The 19,477-nt window shown below is 46.5% G+C and overlaps 1 long non-coding RNA gene across 1 annotated transcript in view; it reads left to right on the top strand.

Moving 5' to 3' along the window:
• LOC136153660 (uncharacterized) overlaps positions 1-17,058 on the top strand; it is a 67,695-nt gene extending 50,637 nt beyond the window's left edge. The window contains exon 3 of the long non-coding RNA XR_010660419.1: positions 15,678-17,058. This is a non-coding gene — a long non-coding RNA (uncharacterized lncRNA). The remainder of the gene's footprint in view (positions 1-15,677) is intronic.
• Positions 17,059-19,477: the final 2,419 nt, after the last annotated feature.

Genomic DNA, 19,477 nt, shown 5'->3' with positions numbered 1-19,477 from the left:
AATGATGCAAATAAGTTAACGGAATGTTACTTCTTAGTGGAAGATGCAAGCTGTATTATTATGGGATTTGTGATTTCCTGGGAGTATAAACATGTCTCTAACAAATTGGCTGAGTTTTTTCTTTTTTGATTTTCAAATGGTGGATGGGATTTCATTCGTTCTCTGAAGAGCCCTTCATATCTATGCTCCTATCTGGAAAAATCCAAATATTCTTTGTTCTCTATGTAATACTCAGCCCTCTTGAAGCTAATATGCTACCTCCTCCGAGCTTTGCAGATCAGATTCTGCTCCGGAGAACTGTCTAGGGATCTTCAGGCTTTTTCTGCGTTTCATCTCATTTCCTTTCAAAATCTGCAAACAAGTTTGTGCCTGCCTGAACCACATTCGCACTCAGGGAGCTTGCAGTAGGCAGTTGCCACGCTGTTTTGGTTGTAAATGAGGTTGGCGGACACAGGGTTCATTTTCCGGGAGCTGTGGGGCTCTGTTCTGGGTTTGCAAACCCCCAGCACGGCACTGGACAGTTGTAAACAGACATCCCGCCCCCGCCCTCCCCCCTGCATCATCCTGGTGTCACATGGAGGGGAAGGTCCCCGCTGACGGCTGACATGAGTCTGAGTGCAGTAGAAAAACACGTGATGAGGCCCATTTCCAGGTCGTTAAATCCATGCAGAGAACTATACCAAGTGTTAGCCACTCAGTCGTGTCTGACTCTTTGTGACCCTGTGGACGGTAGCCCACCAGGCTCTTCTGTCCGGGGGATTCTCCAGGCAAGAAGACTGCGGTGGGTCGCCACGCCCTTCTCCAATACCTAACTGAAGCTGAAAAGTCCATTTGGGTTGTAATGAAACCAGCCTTGCATTTCCTGTCAGCTTGCATATTGAGGAATACACAACCGAGTGACTTAGCATGCACTCCATTTAAAGTTGCTACAAAATATTAGCTATGTTCCCTGTGTTGTACAATATATTCCTGTGGCTATTTTATTTTGTACACAGTAGTTTGTACGTCTTAGCCCCTTCTCCTTATCTCGTCCCTCCCCCCGATTCCTTCTCCCCCACTGGCCACACCCCCAGTCTATTCTCTGTATCTGCGACTCTGTTTCTTTTCTTATGTTACATTTACTGGTTTCTTGTATTTTTCAGATTCCATCTGTAAGTGAAAGCATACCATATTGGTCTTTCTCTGTCTGGCTTAATGCATGATAATGCCCTTCAAGCCCATCCACGTTGTTGCAAGTGGCAGAACTTCAATCCTTTTTATGACTGAGTCATATTCCACTGTATGTATGTATCACATCTTCTTTGTTGATGGACCCTTGAATTGCTGCCGTATCTTCTGTTCTCTCAGTCGTGTCCGACTCTTTGTGACCCTGTGGACTGCAGCACGCCAGGCCTCCCTGTCCATAACCAACTCCCCGTGTTTACCCAAACTCATGTCCATTGAGTCAGTGATGCCATCCAACCATCTCATCCTCTGTCGTCCCCTTCTCCTCCTGCCCTCAATCCCTCCCAGCATCAGGGTCTTTTCCAGTGAGTCAGCTCTTCCCATCAGTTGGCCGAAGGATTGGAGCTTCAGCTTCAGCATCAGTCCTTTCAATGAATATTCAGGACTTATTTCCTTTAGGATGGACTGGTTGGATCTCCTTGCAGTCCGAGGGACTCTCAAGAGTCTTGTCCAACACCACAATTCAAAAGCATCAATTCTTCAGCGCTCAGCTTTCTTTATGGTCCAACTCTCACATCCATACATGACCACTGGAAAAACCATAGCTTTGACTAGATGGACCTTTGTTGGGAAAGTAACGTCTCTGCTGTTTAATATGCTGTCTAGGTTGGTCATAGCTTTTCTTCCAAGCAGCAAGCGTCTTTTAGTTTCATGGCTGCAGTCACCATCTGCGGTGATTTTGGAGCCCCCAAATCACTGTCTTGGCTACTGTGAAAAGTGCTGCTATGAACATGGAGCTCTGTGGATCTTTGTGAACCAAACACTTTTTTAACAGCTTAACGACCTGGAATTCTCCATTTTTTTTCACATTTCTATATTTTTTAATGGAAGGATAATTGCTTTAGAGAATTTTGTTGTTTTCTGTCGGACCCCAACATGAACCAGTGATAGGATTCTCCATTTTAAATCTTTATTTGGCTGCTCTGGGTCTTCATTGCAGCCCTTGGGACCTATGATCTTTGTGCCGGCTTGTGGGACTTTTTGTTTCTTTGTTTGCTTAGATGCTGCATGTTGAATATTTTAAAAATTATTTATTTTTTCATGAAAGGATCATTGCCTTACAGAGTTGTGTTACTCTCTGCCAAACATCGACATGAACCGGCCATAGGTATACACAAGTCCCCTCCGTCTTGAACCTCCCTCCCACCTCCCACCCCCCTCACCCCCTCCTAGCCCTCTGGGTTTATTACAGAGCTCCGGGTTCAGCTCCCTGACTCACGTGGAATCATTTTAGTTGTGATGTTCGAACTCTTCATTAATGCATGTCAGGTGTAGTTCCCCGACCAGGTATCAAACCTGTGTCCTCTGCGTTAGCAGAGTGGAGTCTTAACCGCTGGACCATCAGGGAAGTCCCCTGGAATTCTGCTGTTTTAGATCACAGGAGGCGTGCTTGCAAACTCATGTCCCCCGGCTTTAATAAATGCGTGGACGTTTTGTGCTTTTGACCCGTGGGGCCAAGCCAGTGCGTTCCAAGTTTTCTCCAGAAACGTTACATTTGCTGACTTGCAGAAGGAAAATCTGGCTGGCAAGGCGGCTTCCGCCTTTGAGTGAGAGACATGGATGTCAGGGTGCAGGAGTTTCCTTCGGCTGTCCTTGTTCTTTAACTCTGGCTTTGGACTTGAAAAATAAAGCCCAAGACATCATTCCTAGGGATGTCTATGCATCTGGAGACGTCGTGCAGAGTGAAGTCAGTAAAAAAGTGAAAGCGAAAGTCGCTCAGTCGTGTCCGACTCTTTGCCACCCCGTGGTCTATACAGTCCGTGGGATTCTCCAGGCCAGAATACTGGAGTGGGTAGCCTGTCCCTTCTCCGGTGGATCTTCCCGCCCCAGAAATCGAACCAGGGTCTCCTGCATTGCAGGCGGATTCTTTGCCAACTGAGCTATGAGGAAAGCAGTTATACTCCAATAAAAATATAAACTAAAAACACAGCAAAAAAAGGTGTAGACTAAGACACGTAGGAACACATGAGCAAGAGTAAGAAAACTGATAAATTTTCAAAGAATCAGCAAAGGTCAGTGAAATCATTCATTTCCAGCATGGAAAGCAGGCAGGTTTTTATGAGAGATTGGATTTAAGTAGGATCAGTTACGTGAGGTCTTTTATGGTTCTTCCCCAGCCACATTTTATGACTCAGTATAAAAACCGCAGCGTGTCATGTCCTAAACTGTTATTTTCTTGTGATAATCCCAAATGGGCTTGGCGTCAGGATATCTCGGCGGTGTGGCCTGTCAGTGGAAGGACCAGAAAGAAGCAATGGTCGTCTTTTCAAGTTTGCAGTGAATCTGCCTGCGATGCAGGAGATGCGGGTTCGATCCCCGGCTCAGGAAGATTCCCCTGGAGGAGGAAATGGCCACCCACTCCAGTATTCTTGCCTGGAGAATCCCATGGATGGAGGAAGCCTGGTGGGCTGCAGTCCACTGGGATCTTGAAGATTCAGACATGACTTAGCAGCTGAACAACAACAAAGAGGGGGAATAAACGTTCAGAAATACAGGGGGAAAAAAAAATCAAGCTAGACTAGGAGTGGAACAGGACTTTAATTCCACCCATTGCCACGGGAAGGGAGAATTCCAGGGAACCCCAAGTCCCCTTGCTTTTGAGATTTACTCTATTTTGTGTTATAAAGAGCACACCCAAGAAGGGATCCTCTTTGCAAAATCAAGACTTTTTGCAAAATCGGGTCTTCAGACGGTTCCCTCTGTGGGGCTGTCAGAAAGGATTTCCTCTGCAGGGTTCGATTTGGGGAGAATTCTTAATTTGTTTTACAGGAGTATAGTGGCTTTCCAATGTTGTGTTAGTTTCAGCAGGACAGCAAAGTGAATCAGCTGGACGTATACCCATATCCGCTCTTTCTTTGAATTTCCTTCCCGTTTATGTCCCTGCAGGCCGCTGAGTGGAGTTGCCTGGGCTGTGTGGTAGGTCCTCCCTAGCTATCTATGTTATATTTGGAGTCGAGAGTGTCTATGTGTCCGTCCCGCTCTCCCAGTTCGCCGCCCACCCCCCCCACCGCCCCTTACTTCCTTGGTATCCATATGCTTGTTCTCTACGTCTGGGTCCCTCTTCCTGTTTCATAAGTAAGATTGTATATGCCGTTATCTTCAGATTCCGCATGTAAGCGTTAATGTACTATATTGTGTTTCTTTCTAACTTACTTTCTAACCACGGAAACAGTGGCAGACTTTATTTTTTGGAGCTCCAAAATCAGTGCAGATGGTGACTGCAGCCATGAAATTAAAAGACGCTTACTCCTTGGAAGGAGTTATGACCAACCTAGACAGCATATTGAAAAGCAGAGACATTGCTTTACCAACAAATGTCTGTCTAGTCAAGGCTACGGTTTTTCCAGTGGTCATGTATGGGTGTGAGAGTTGGACCATAAAGAAAGCTGAGCGCTGAAGAATTGATGCTTTTGAACTGTGGTGTTGGAGAAGACTCTTGAGAGTCCCTTGGACTTCAAGGAGATCCAACCAGTCCATCCTAAAAGAGATCAGTCCTGGGTGTTCATTGGAAGGACTGATGCTGAAGCTGAAACTCGAATCCTTTGGCCACCTGATGGGAAGAACCGACTCCTTGGAAAAGACTCTGATGCTGGGAAAGATTGGGGGCAGGAGGAGAAGGCGACGACAGAGGATGAGATGGTTGGATGGCATCACCGACTCGATGGACATGAGTTTGAGTAAGCTCTGGGAGCTGGTGATGGGCAGGGAGGCCTGGCGTGCTGTGTTCCATGGGGTCACAGAGAGTCGGACACGGCTGAGCGACTAAACTGACTGAACTCACTTAACTTCCCTCTGTAAGAATGTCTCTAGGTCCATCCGTGCCTCTGCAATTGGCAGTTTTGTCTTTTTTTTTCACAGTAAACTGATATGAGTAATATCCCATTGCATATGTGTTCCACGTCTTCTTATCCATTCATCTGTCGAAGGACATCTAGGTTGCTTCCATGCCCTGGCTCTTGTAAATAGTGTTCCAGTGAATATTGGGGTACATGTGTCTTTTTGAATTACGATTTTTCTCAGGGTATGTGGGCTTCCCAGGTGGCGCTAGTAGTAAGGAACTCCCCTGCCAAGGCAGGAGACATTAAGAGATGCAGGTTCGATCCCTGGGTTGGGGTGATTCCCCTGGAGGAAGGCATGGAAAGCCACGGCAGTATTCTCGCCTGGAGCATCCCATGGACAGAGGAGCCTGGTGGGCTGCAGGCCACGGGGTCGCAAAGAGTCAGACACGACTGAAGCGACTTAGCACGCTCAGCCTATGTGCCCCATAGTGAGACTGCGCGGTCCTGTGGTGGTTCTGTTTTTGGTCTTCTTAAGGAACGTCCATACTGTTCTCTGTAACAGCTGTTCCAGTTTACATTCCCATCAACAGCGAGGAGGGTTCCCTTTTCTCCACATCCTCTCCAGCATTTTATCTGTAGATTTTTTTGATCACGGTCATACTGACTGGTGTGAAGTGATACCTCATTATAATCTTGATTTACATTTCTCTAATAATTAGCATTGTTGAGGATCTTTTCGTGTGTTTATTGGCCATCTGTATGTCTTCTTTGAAAAACTGTCTATTGAGGTCTTACGTCCATTTTTTTTTTTTAATTGGGTTTTTTTGTTTTTGGTTGTTGTTTAACTGCATGAGCTGTTTGTATATTTTAGAGTTTAATGCCTTGTCAGTTGCTCTGTTTGCAAATATTTTCTGCCATTCATGCGGTTGTCTTTTCTTCTCGTTTATAGTTTTCTTTGCTGTGCAAAAGTTTTAAGGTTCATTAGGGTTTCCCTGGTGCCTCAGCTGGTAAAGAATCTGCCTGCAATTTGGGAGACCTGGGTTTGATTCCTGGGTCAGGAAGATCCCCTGCAGAAGGGAAAGGCTACCCACTCCAGTATTCTTGGGCTTCCCTTGTGGCTCAGCTGGTAAAGAATCTGCCTGCAATGTGGGAGACCTGGGTTTGATTCCTGGGTCAGGAAGATCCCCTGCAGAAGGGAAAGGCTACCCACTCCAGTATTCTTGGGCTTCCCTTGTGGCTCAGCTGGTAAAGAGTCTGCCTGCAATGTGGGAGACCTGGGTTCGATCCCTGCGTTGGGAAGATCCCTTGGAGAAGGGATGGGCTACCCACTCCAGTATTCTGGCCTGGAGAATTCCATGGACTGTATAGCCCATGGGGTCGCAAAGAGTTGGACACGAGTGAGCGACTTTCAAAAATTAAAAAAAAAAAGGTCCTATTTGGTTATTTGACTTGCTTTTATCTTCATTACTGTAGGAGGCGGATTTAGAAAAGACCTACCCGCAGTGTATGAACAAAGAATGTTCTGCCTCAGTCTCCCTCTCAGAGTTTTACTGTGTCTGGCCCTCCACTGAGGTCTTTAAATCCATTTGGATGTTATTTCCGTCTATGGTGTCAGCGTGTGTTGTAATGCCATCCTTTGACAAGGAGCGTCCAATTGCCCCAGCCCCGCTTTTGGGAGAGACTTTGTCTTCTCTCCATTGTAGAGTCCTGCCTGCTTTCTCAGCGATGAGATGACCTTGAGTGCGTGGGGTTTATCTCTGGACTTTGTGTCCTGTTCCTCGGGTCTGTATTTCTTTTTTTTTGTGCCAAAACCATCCTGTTTTTTTTTTGTTTGTTTGTTTCTCCCCTTTTGATTTATTTTTTTACTGAAGCAGGGTTACTTTACAATGTTGTCGTAATTTCTGCTGCAGCACAAAGTGAATCCGCCATGTGCATGTGCATTTATCCCCTCCGTCTGGAGCCTCCTGGTTTCTTGTTTGTATTTGTGCCCCGTGTTCCAGTGTCTCTGGACACTTCGCTTGGGTCCCCGCCTTGCCGAGTGTGAACAGCGCCGAAGTGAACGTTGGCGGGGTGGTGCGTGCGTCCTTGTGAATTCTGTTTTCTCCTCTGGGTGCATGCTCAGGACTTGGCTTGCTGCTTCCTATGGCAGCGTGTAATGTTTTAAGGAACCCCCCATAATGTTCTCTGCAACGAGGCGACAGTTTAGATTCCTACCAACAGCGCGGGAGGGGTCCCTTTCTCCCACGGCGTCTACCGTCGGTCAGCTTTCAAACAGTGGTCCCGCTCTGACTGGTGTCAGCTGATGCCTCAGTGTAGTTTTGATCTGCGTTTCTCCCTGATAATGAGCCGTGTTGGCCATCTTCTCATCTGTCTCCCGGCCACCTGCGTGTCTTCTTTGGAGACACACGTCTGTTTAGGCCTTCTGCCCGTTTTTTGACCGGGTCGTTTGGTTTTTTTTTGTTGTGTAACTGCGTGAGCTGTTTGTGTATATTTTAGAGATCCAGCCTCTGCTCGTGGCTCCTTTGTGGATATTCTCATCTTGTTTGCGGTCTCCTTTGGCGCTGCGAAAGCTTTTCAGTGTAATCAGATCCCAACTGTTTTGGTCTCTTTGTTTTCACCTTCATCACTCCCGTAGCTGGGTTTGTGATTTATCTCACAGAGTATTCTGCCTGCGGTTCCCTCTAGGAGCTTTGTAGTCTCAGGCCTTACATTTAGCTCTCTGATCCATTTTGAGTTTATTTTTTGCTTGACGGTATTTTCGAGAGTGTCCCAATTTCCTTCTTTCACACGTCCAGGTTCCCCAGCCCCACTTACGGAAGAGACTGTCTTCTCTCCACCGTATAGTCCTGCCTCCTCTGTCAGGGATGGGGTGACGGTAGGTTTGTGGGTTTACCTCTGGACTCTGTATCCTGCTCCTTTGGCCTGTGTTTCTATCGTTTGTGCCAGGACCACGCCGCCTTTTGTTGTCGCTGTGGTTGCGTTTCCTTTTTTAGTTTTTTACGGGGTATAGCTGATTTACAGTGCGCTGTCAGTTCCGCAATGAGCCACAGGCACCCCCTCCCTCTTAAGCCTCACTCCCGCCCCCATCCAACGCCTCCAGGTCATCGCCGAGCCCCGAGCTGGACTCCGTGTGCGGGAGAGCAGCTGCCCGCCGGCTAGCCGTTCTGCGCATGGTCGTGTGTACATGTCTGTGAAACCCTCTGAATTCATCCAGCCCTCCCGGCCCGTTCATGCATCTGTCTGCCTTCCTCCTTGTAAGCAGGTTCGTCTGTACCGTTTTTCTAGATTCCGCATGCACGCATTAACACGCGATATTTATTTTTCTCTTTCTGGCCTACTTCTCTCTGACAATCTCTAGGGCCATCCGCGTCTCTGCAAAGGACCAGATTCTCCTCCTCCTCATGACTGGGTCATGTTCCACGGTACGTATGGCCCACTCCTTTCTTTTCCGTTTATCTGTGGTGGCCACTTAGGTTTGCTTCCGTGTCTTGGCTGTTGTGAATAGCCCTGCTGTGATCACTGGGGAGGAAGGATCTTTTTGAATGAAGCGTTTTCTCTGGGTATGTGTCCAGGAGTGAGATTGCCGGGTCGCATATATGGTGGTTGTATTTTCAGTTTTTTAAGGAACCTCCATACTGTTCTCCATAGCGGCTGCACTAATTTATATTCCCACCAACCGTGTAGGAGGGTTCCCTTTTCTCCACACCCTCTCCGGCATTTACTCTTTGTAGATTTTTTTTGAAGATGCCCTTTCTGACCTCTGTGAGGTGATACCTCACTGTAGCTTTGGTTTGCATTTGTCTAACAATGAGTGATGTTGAGCATCTTCTCATGTGCCTCTTGATCTTCCATCTGTCTTCTTTGGAGACATCTCTATTTAGGTCATCTGCCCATTTATTTATTTTCTTTTGATTTGTTGTTTTGAGTATTTTTTTTTTAACTTTTAAGTTTCTTTTAACGAAGTGTAGTTGGTTTGCCATTTCAGGTTAGCTTCTGCTGTATACTGTAGTGATACTTTTGTTCACACACACATGCTTTTCCATATTCTTTTTCATTATCTTTTATCACAGGGCGGCATCGCCGACTCCATGGACATGAGTTTCAGTAAGCTGCGGGAGCTGGTGATGGACAGGGAGGCCTGGCGTGCTGTGGTCTGTGGGATCGGACACGACTGAGCGACTGAACTGAGCTGAACTGATGAAATCTAGTTCCCTTGGCCGTACAGTGGGGGGTCTCGGCGTGCATCTGTTCTCTGTACACCGTTGTAGATCTGCTGACCACAGAGTGCCTATCCTTCCCTCCCTTACCTCATCTTACATTTTTCTCTGCAACACAATCGGCTTTCATATGTTTTCATCTATTTTTCCATTGGGTTCTGGTTGCCTTTGCAGAAGTGTGTCCATTTCCGCGATCCAACAGTGTGAATAAGCTCTCTGGATTCAGATATTCTGGAGGATGGCATGGCAACCCACTCCAGCGCTCTTGCCTGGGAAAACCCCATGGACAGAGGAGCCTGGCGGGCTACAGTTGATGGGGTTGCAAAAGAGTCGGACACGAGTGAGCAGCTGACACCCACACGCCTTCCTCCATCCCCTGCGTCTGGCGCCTCCCTCCCAGCCCGGCCCTCCGGGTCATCCCAGAGCCCCGGGCTGAGTTCCGTGTGCCCTGCGGCGGCCTCCCACTCTTGATCTGCTTCATGCACGGTGGTGGGTGTGCATCAGAGTGCAGACGTCAGCGCTGCTGTCTCAGCCCCTCCCACCCTCTGCTTCCCCCCGCTGAGTCCACACGTCTGTCCTCCAGGTTTGAGCCTCTCTCCCTGCCCCGCAATACGTTCATCGCTTCCGTTTTTCTAGATTCCACGTGTGTGTGACTCACTCAGGCGTGTCCGACTCTTTGGGACACCGTGGACCGTAGCCCGCCAGGCTCCTCTGTCCATGGGGTTCTCCGGGCAAGAAGACTGCAGTGGATTGCCATTTTCCCTCCTCCAGGGGATCTTCCCGACCCAGGGGTGAAACCCGCGTCTCCTGCATTGCAGGCAGGCGCTTTACCGTCTGAGCTACTAGGGAAGCTGACAAGATTCCACATGCATGCATTACTATACACTATTTCTTATGCTCTTGTGTTACTCTCTATAACAGACTCTAGCTTCATCCGCATCACCACCAATGACCCACTATTCCTTTTCTTGTGGCTGATATTCGATTGTATATATATGTGCCCCAGGTTCTTTACCCATCTGTCCATCGATGGGCATTTATGTGGTCTTCACGTCTTGCCTACGGTGCTAGCGTTGCTATGAACACGGGGAGTTGCATGGATCTTTTAAAATTAAGAGTTTTGTGTGTCGATGTGTTCCAGGAGTGAGATCGCTGGATCTTATGGTAGTTCTGTTTTTACTTGTTGAAGCAACCTCCATCCTTTCCCCCATAGTGGCTGAACCTATTGAAAATACGCAGCCATCAGCTGCGCGGAAGGGTCCCCTTTGCTCCACACTCGCTACAGCATTTATTGCTTGTAGCTCTTTTTAGACAGCTATCTGACCAACGGGGGCGTGAAACGTTGTTGCAGTTTTGATTTGCATTTCTGTTGAACATCTTCTGCGATTGTTGGCAGTCTATCTGTCTTCTATTGGAGAAGGAACTGGCAGCCCACTCCAGTATTCTTACCTGGAAAATCCCACGGACGGAAGAGCCTGGCGGGCTGCAGACCATGTGGTCTCAAAGAATCGGACACGACTCAGCGACTAACAGACACGTGTCTTCTACTGAGAAATGCCTGTTTCAGAGTTCTGCTCATTTTTTGATTGGGTTTTTTTTTCTTCACTTTTTACAGTATTTTATTGAAGTATAGTTGACTTACCATTCTGTGTTCATCTCTGCTGTATATAGCAAAATGATTCATTATATATATATAATATAATGCCAGGAAACAGAATGCGTTTATATATATGTGTGTGTGTGTATGTACATTTTATTGCATATTCTTTTCCGTGATGGTTTATTAGAGAGTGTTGAGTATAGTTCCGTTCTATCTATTAGGACTCTGCTGTTTATCCATTCTCTATGTACTACTTTGCATCTGCTAACCGTAGACTCCCAGTCCTCACCCCGTACCTTGATCTCACATTTTATTTATTTTTTGGCAAAATGATCGGCTTTAGTCTTTTCAGTACATTTTTGTAAAATTGGAGGATAACTGTTTTACAGTGCTCTGTTGGTGTCTGCATCACAAATACATGAATCCTCTGTTTGTATACAGATATCCCCTCCCTCTGGAGGGGTGAGGCGGTGTGTTAATATAGCCCTCACCTGCATTTCTGTAATAATGAGTGATGTTGAGCGTCTTTCCATGTGTTTGCCCATCTTTGTGTCTTCTTTGCAGACATGTCTCTATAGCCATCCTGCCCATTTCATGGTTGGGTTTTTTTGGATTCGTTTTGATATTTGATTTTTTTTTTTTTTTGCCCATGAGTTGTTTTACATTTTGGAGGTTAATCCCTTGTCCGTTGCTTTATTAACAAACATTTTCTCCCATTTCGAAGGTTGTCTTTTTGTCTTATGTTTTTCTGCTGTGTTGTAAGTTTAATTGGAATTCCCTGGTGGCGCAGAAGGTAAAGTCTGCCTGCGGTGTGGGAGAACCAGGTTCAATCTCTGGGTGGGGAAGATCCCCTGGAGAAGGAAATGGCAACCCACTCCAATATTCTTGCCTGGAGAATCCCATGGACAGAGGAGCCTGGTGGGCGACAGTCCATGGGGTCGCAAAGACTCAGACCCAACTGAAGTAGCTTCACTTCACTTCAAGCTTAATTAGGTCCCATTTGTATATGTTTATCTCTGTTTTCATTACTCTAAGATGGGTAAAAAAAAACTCTGTTATCATTTAAGTCAGAGTGTTCTGCCTACATTTTCCTCTAAGAGTTTTATAGTGTCTGGCCTTACGTTTAGGTATTTAATCTGTTTTGAGTTTATTTTTTGTGTGTGGTGTTAGGATGAGTATTTTTCTATATTCGGTGTTTCTAGTTTCATTCTTCTCCACGTGGTTTCCCAGTCTTCCCAGCACCACTTATCGAAGAGGCTAGCTTTTATCCATTGTCTATCTGTGTCTCCTCTGTTAACAGATTCAGTTCAGTTCAGTTGCTCAGTTGTGTCTGACTCTCTGCGACCCTATGGACCGCAGCACGCCAGGCCTCCCTGTCCTTCATCAACTCCCAGAGTCCACCCAGACTCATGCCCATCAAGTTGGTGATGCCATCCAACCCTCTCATCCTCTGTCATCCCCTCCTCTTCCCGCCCTCAGTCTTTCCCAGCATCGGGGTCTTTTCCAATGAGATTAGGTGGCCACAAGCGTGTGGATTTATCTCTGCACCCTGAATCCTGTTGCTTTGATCTGTATTTCTGTTTTGGTGCCAGTAGCGAACTTTTTTATTTTTTTTTTATTGTAGTATACTTGATTTAAAACGTTTGTTAGTTTCTGCCGTATGACAGTGTAAATCAGCCAAATGTATACATACACCCCCTCCCTCTTGAGCCTCCCTCCCACCCCCATCCGCCCCTCGAGGTCATCACAGAGCCCTGAGCTGAGCTTCGTGTTCTATAGATCAGCTTCCCACTCGCTATCGGTTTTACACATGGTGCCGTACATATATCAGAGCTCTCTCAGTTCATCCCATCATCCACTCCACCTTTGGAATCCGTGTTTCTTCTCTACATCTGTGTCTCTATTCCCGCCCTGCAAATAGCTTCATCACGACCATTTTCCTAGATTCCATATATGTGTGTTAATATGTGATATTTCTTTTTCTCTTTCTGGCTTATTTCACCCTGTATCACAGTGTCTAGGTCCATCCATGTTCTGCAAATTACCAGATCTTGTTTCCTTTTGTGGCTGAGTAATATTTCACTGTGTGTATGTAGCACGTCTTTCTTTTTCATTTATTTGATATATACACTGAGTATACATATGTACACATGACTTCAGTTCAGTATAGTCGCTCAGTCGTGTCCAACTCTTTGCAACCCCGTGGAACACAGCACACCAGCCCTCCCTGTCCATCAGCAACTCTCAGAGTTTGCTCATACTCATGTCCATGGAGTCGGTGATGCCATCCAACCATCTCATCCTCTGTCGTCCCCTTCTCCTCCTGCCTCCAATCCCTCCCAGCATCAGGGTCTTTACAAGTGAGTCAGCTCTTCACACCAGGTGGCCAAAGGATTGCAGTTTCAGCTTCAGCTTCAGTCCTTCCAAGGAATATTCAGCACTGATTTCCTTTAGGATGGACTGGTTGGATCTCCTTGCAGTCCAAGGGACTCTCAAGGGTCTTCTCCAACACCACAGTTCAAAATCATCAATTCTTCTGCACTCAACTTCATTTATAGTGTTATCATTACCATCTTTCTAAATTCCATATATACGTGTTAGTATGCTGTAATGCTCTTTATCCTTCTGGCTTACTTCACTCTGTATAATGGGCTCCAGTTTCATCCATCTCATTAGAACTGATTCAAATGAATTCTTTTTAATGGCTGAGTAATATTCCATGGTGTATATGTACCACAGCTTCCTTATCCATTCGTCTGCTGATGGGCATCTAGGTTGCTTCCATGTCCTGGCTATTATAAACAGTGCTGCGATGAACATTGGGGTGCACGTGTCTCTTTCAGTTCTGGTTTCCTCAGTGTGTATGCCCAGAAGTGGGATTGCTGGGTCATATGGCAGTTCTATTTCCAGTTTTTAAGGAATCTCCACACTGTTCTCCATAGCGGCTGTACTAGTTTGCATTCCCACCAACAGTGTGAGAGGGTTCCCTTTTCTCCACACCCTCTCCAGCATTTATTGCTTGTAGACTTTTGGATAGCAGCCATCCTGACTGGCGTGTAATGGTACCTCACTGTGGTTTTGATTTGCATTTCTCTGATAATGAGTGATGTTGAGCATCTTCTCATCTGTTTTTTAGCCATCTGTATGTCTTCTTTACATAAATGTCTGTTTAGGTCTTCCACTCATTTTTTGACTGTTTTTTTGCTACTTATTTATATATATATATATATATATATATATATATATGCACACGAGCTGTTTTTATATTTCAGAGATTGATCCCTTGTCCGTTACTTTATTTACAAATAGTTTCTACCACTCAGAGGTTTGTCTTTTTGTCTTCTTTACAGTTTCCTTTGCTGACCGAAAGCTTTTAAGCTTAATTCCGTCCCATTTGTTTATGTTTGTTTTTATTTTCATGACTCTGGGAGGTGGGTCAGAAAAGATCTTGCCACGATATACGTCAAAGAGTGTTCTGCCTCTGTTTTTCTCTACAAATTTTGTACCTTCTGGCCTTCCATTTAGGTCTATAATCTATTTTGAGTTTATTTTCGTGTATGGTGTTAGGGAGTGTCTGATCATTGATTTCATTCTTTTGCTTGGCGCTGTCCAGCTTTCCCAGCGCCACTTACTGAAAAGGCTGTCTGTTCTTCATTGTATATTCTTGCCTCCTTCACCATACATTAGGCGACCTCAGGTGGGTGAGTTCATCTCTGGGCTTTCGGTCCAGTGCAATTATTCTCCCTTTCTATTTTTGTGTCAGTACCCTACTGTCTTGATAAACGGTAGCTTTGTGGTATAGTCTGAGGTCTGGGACCCTGATTGCTCCAACTCTCTTGTTCTTTCTCAGGATGTCTTTGGCTATTCGGAGTCTTTACTTACAAATTGTGTGCCTTTCCTTACAAATTGTGAAGTCATCTGTTCTAATTCTGTGAGAGATGCCATCGGTAACTTGATCAGCTTGCTTTGCGTGGTGTAGTCATTTTCACAGTATTGATTCTTCCAACCCAAGAATGCGGTATGTCTCTCCATCTGCGTCGTCTTTGATTTCTTTCGTCTGTCATCTTTCAGTTTTCTGAGTACAGGACTTGTACACCCTCTGTTGGGTTTATTCCTAGATGTTTTATTTTTTTGCTGTCATGGTAAGGGTGAATGTTTTCTTAATTCCTCTTTGTGATTTTTTTGTTTTTGGTATATTGGAATGGAAGCGATTCTGTGGTTGAATTCTGTGTCTTTTTCCAAACCTTCCAACTTTGTCAAATTCATTGATTAGCTTTAGTCATTTTCTGGTGTCATCTTTAGGGTTTTCTATGTACAGTGATATGTCATCTGCAAAGAGTAGCAACTGTCCTTATTCTTTTCCAATCTGGATTCCTTTTATTTATTTTTCCTTCCCTGATTGCTGTGGCTAGGACCTCCCAAAACTCTGTTAAATAAAGGTGGTGAGACTGGATATCCTTGTCTGGTTCCTGACCTTAGACAAAATGCTTTCAGACTTTCCCCGTTGAAGATGAGCTTGGGTATGGGTTTGTCATATGTGGCCTTTATTACATTGAGGTGGGTCCCCTCTATGTCCACTCTCTGGAGAATTTTATCATAAATGGGTGCTGACTTTTGTCAAAAGCCTTTTCTCCTTGTATTGAGATGATCACACGGTTTTTATTCTTTAACTTGTTCATATGGTGTATCACATTGATCTTGCATATACAGAAGAATCTTTGCATCCCTGCGATAAATCCCACTTGATCATGGTGTATGATCCTTTTAACATTTCATTGGATTCTGTTTTCTAGTATTTTGTTGAGGGTTTCTGCGTTTATGTTCATCAGTGACACGAATCTGTAATTTTCTTTGCAGATATCTTTGGTTTTGGTATCGAGACGATGGTGCCCTGAGATGAGGACCTGTGAGGAGATACGAATTTCACGTTCTCCTTTGGAGCCATATCAACTCTGCCCGAAAGCAGAGAGAACATTGAGCTTCCAATAAAACAGAAAACAGGGTCTTAAAGAAAGATTCACACACCTATGTTCATAGCGGCACTGTTTGCAACTGCTAAAGTGTGCAGACAAACCAAGAGTCCAAGGAGGGATAAATTTATAAGTAAAAGGCGGTCCACCCATAAAGGGGATATTACTCAGCCTTTAAAAAGGCTTTCCTGGTGACTCAGATGGTAAAGAATTTGCTCGCAATGTGGGAGATCCAGCCACCCACTCCAGTATTCTTTCCTGGAGAATCCCATGGATAGAGGAGCCTGGCGGGCTACAGTCTGTGGGATTGGGAAGAGTCAGACGCAACTGAGCGAGTTTTACTTTTAAAGAGGGAGGAAATTCCAGCAGACGCTAACGATGTGGATGAACCTTGAGAACTTGGTGGTTGTCTAGTTGCTCGGTCCTGTCCAACTCTGACTCCACGGACTGCAGCCCGCCAGGCTCCTCTGTCCGTGGGATTCTCCAGGCAAGAATCCTGGAGTGGGTTGCCATGCCCTCCTCCAGGGGGTCTTCCCGACCCAGGAATCAAACCTGGGTCTCCTGCATTGCAGGTGTATTCTTTACCACTGAGCCATCTTGGAGTTATGCTCAGTGAAATAGACCAGACCCAGGAGAGCAAATACTCTGTGGGTCCACTCGTGTGTGCTCCCTGGAGAAGTCAGATTTAAAGGACAGGAAGATGCTGCTTGGCAGACACTGGGAAGCTACAATTTAATGGCAACCCCTTCAGTTTTCGGAGCACAGTTGAGTCCTGGAGATGGATGGTGGTGTGAGTTCCAGAACCCTGTGAACGTACTTAATGCTGCTGAACTGTATGCTTTTAAACGGTTAAAATGATATATTTTGTGTTATGAATACCTCACCACAGTGACTATTTAAAATAAAAAGTGAGGGGAGTCAAAATAGCTCAATAAAGCTGTCCACGTTCTTTGGCACTCACTGCCTAGTTCCTGGAACGTAGAGACTCCGTGTTTCCTAGAAAAGTCAGCCTTAAATGGACCCCGTGTTCCTCAGAGCCTCCGTGAGGCTGCCCCGCAGGTGGGCAAAGCCAGCACAGCCAGCTCCCGCTCAGTCATGTAGAGCCTGCCGAGCTGTGACGGGTAAATGAGGATTGACACATGTCGGTCGGCCAAATGCATGTTTCCTCTTGGGAGAAAGGAGAACAAACGGCCTCATCGTTGGAAGAATGTGTTTTGTGGGGAACAGGGCAGCTGGTCGGGACTCGAGAGGAAGAATTCTTTCTTTAAAAAAAAAAGTTAATTGTATTTGTTTATTTATGGCGGCACTGGGTCTTCATGGTTGCAAGGGTGTTATCTCGAGTTGCAGCGAGCTGGCTTCTCGTGGCGGGGGCTCCTCTTGTTGCAGAGCGTGGACTCTAGGGCCCCTGGGCTCAGGAGCTGTGGTGCATGGGCTTCGTTGCTCCGTGGCATGTGGGATCTTCATGGACCAGGGATCGTGGGATAACAGGATAGCAGGCGACTGCAAAAATATACATGTACACACACATAGCACATTTAAAAGAAGGTAAATTCTGCCAACTAGAAGAACTTGCCGTTTCCTTCTCCAGGGGATGTTCCCCACCCAGGGATCAAACGCGTGTCTCTTACATCTCCTATAAATATATACATACACACACACACACACCACATTTAAAAGAAGGTGAATTCTGCCAGCCAGAAAGCAGAATTCTCTTCCAGGTGGAAGAGAAGCTCGACCTTCAGGTGAAAACACGGGTCTTCACAACTGGTTAAGATATCGAAGATGATCGACTCTGCTAACTCTGCCACTGGATTTCAACCCAGTGGTCCGCAGGTGAAACATCTAATCCTCCGATCCTGTAAACCTATCTGAATCAGGCAGCACGTGTCTGTGGCGGAGGTGAAGTAACAGGATAGCAGGTCAGTGCAGAAGCGTGACGACTTCCCCCACCCTGTGTTTAGGTGTCATGAGGCTGCAGAAGGCGGTTCGGGGTTAAGCGCCGTGGAGGTCTCTGGTGTGTCTCAGAGCCGGGCTATTTCACAGGAGAGGAGCGTCGGGCAGATCCTACAGCACAGCCTATTCGTGAAGAAACCGCAGGTCGTTCAGGTAAAGGGCTGACAGCCTTCCCATGAGTCCTGGTGGTGAGCTCTTCAGCATTCAGACACGGCAGTGCATATGCAGGGGCATTCCCAGGATGACCCCACGTGGCGATTAGGCAACTTCAGCAAGCCCACCTTCACACCGGGTGGGGTCGGCAGGCGACTTAACCATCATGCCGTTGACCGTGTCCACTCACCTCATCCTCACTTGTTTTCTCGACGTAAGAGAAGCACCAGTGGTCACCACCATATCATTATTTTAACAGATTGGAGAAAAAGCCCCTTTAGGGGAGGGGGTGGTTTCCCTGGTAGTTCAGCTGGTAAAGAAGCCGCCTGCTATGCAGGAGGCCCTGGTTCGATTCTTGAGTCAGGAAGATACCCCTGGAGAAGGGACAGCCTACCCGCTCCAGTATCCTTGGGCTTCCCCTGGTGGCTCAGACGGTAAAGAATCTGCCTGCAATTCGGGAGACTTGGGTTCGATCCCTGGGTCGGGAAGATGCCTTTGGAGAAGGGATAGGCTACCCACTCCAGTATTCTTGGGCTTCCATGGTGGCTCAGATGGTTAAAAAAAAATCTGCCTACAATGCAGGAGACCCGGGTTCGATCCCTGGGTCAGGAAGACCCCTTTGTAGAAGGGCATGGCTATCCACTCCAGTATTCTTGCCTGGAGAATTCCACGGACAGAGGAGCCCGGCAGCCTAGTCTGTGCGGTTGCAAAAGAGTCAGACACGACGTAGCGACTTAACAGTAGCAACAAATTGGAATGAACGGTCCCAATCCCATTTTTCCGAACAAAACGTGGTCAGAAGACTGGAGTCATCAACTGTAACCCATCCGTGACTAACATCACTGGTGATGCAAGAACGCTCTGCATAGAGAAAGAGGGTCCGTTCCCCAAAACAAAGGCAACTGCGTCGCCTCTGGAAGAGGCAAGACCAGCAAACGTCCACCACACTCAATGCCTTAGCTCCAGATGCTGTAACAAAATGTCAGAGACCGGGCGACTTAACCAACAGAAATTCATTCTCTGACAGTTCTGGAAGCTGGACGTTCAAGATCACAGCGTGGGCTGATAAAGGCTCTAGGCAGACTCTCTTCCTGGTAGACGTGTGGCTGCCTTCTCACCACATCCTCACGTGGTGCAGAGAAGAGAGATGTGGTCTTTTTCTCTCTTTATGTGTGTGTGTGCAAAGTTAGAGTCTTAAGACCCGTTGGACCGTAGCCCACCAGGCTCCTCTGCTCATGGGATTCTCCAGGCAAGAATCCTGGAGTGGGTTTGCCATGTCCTTCTCCAAGGCGATCACGGGGGCCCCACCCTCAAGAGTTCATCTACATCTCATCACCGCCCTGCTTCTAACACCATCGTACTGAGGGTCAAGGTCGTCAACGTACGAATTTTAGGTGAGGGACACAGTTCAGTCCATATAACGCAGCCTTTCCTAGCCTTGTAAATAGCATCGTTTAGCTGCTGAAAACAAAACGGGAGCTTGATTCTTCCTTCTCCACCAGATTCAATACGTTTCCAAGCCTTGCCGGTTCTGTCCATCACATATGCTTACAGTTTGTCCAGTTGTCAGCACCAAGGCAG

Source organism: Muntiacus reevesi, chromosome X (assembly GCF_963930625.1).
Source record: "Muntiacus reevesi chromosome X, mMunRee1.1, whole genome shotgun sequence".
Classification (NCBI taxonomy): Eukaryota; Metazoa; Chordata; class Mammalia; order Artiodactyla; family Cervidae; genus Muntiacus; species Muntiacus reevesi.
This window is presented reverse-complemented; position numbering and strand designations above follow the sequence as displayed.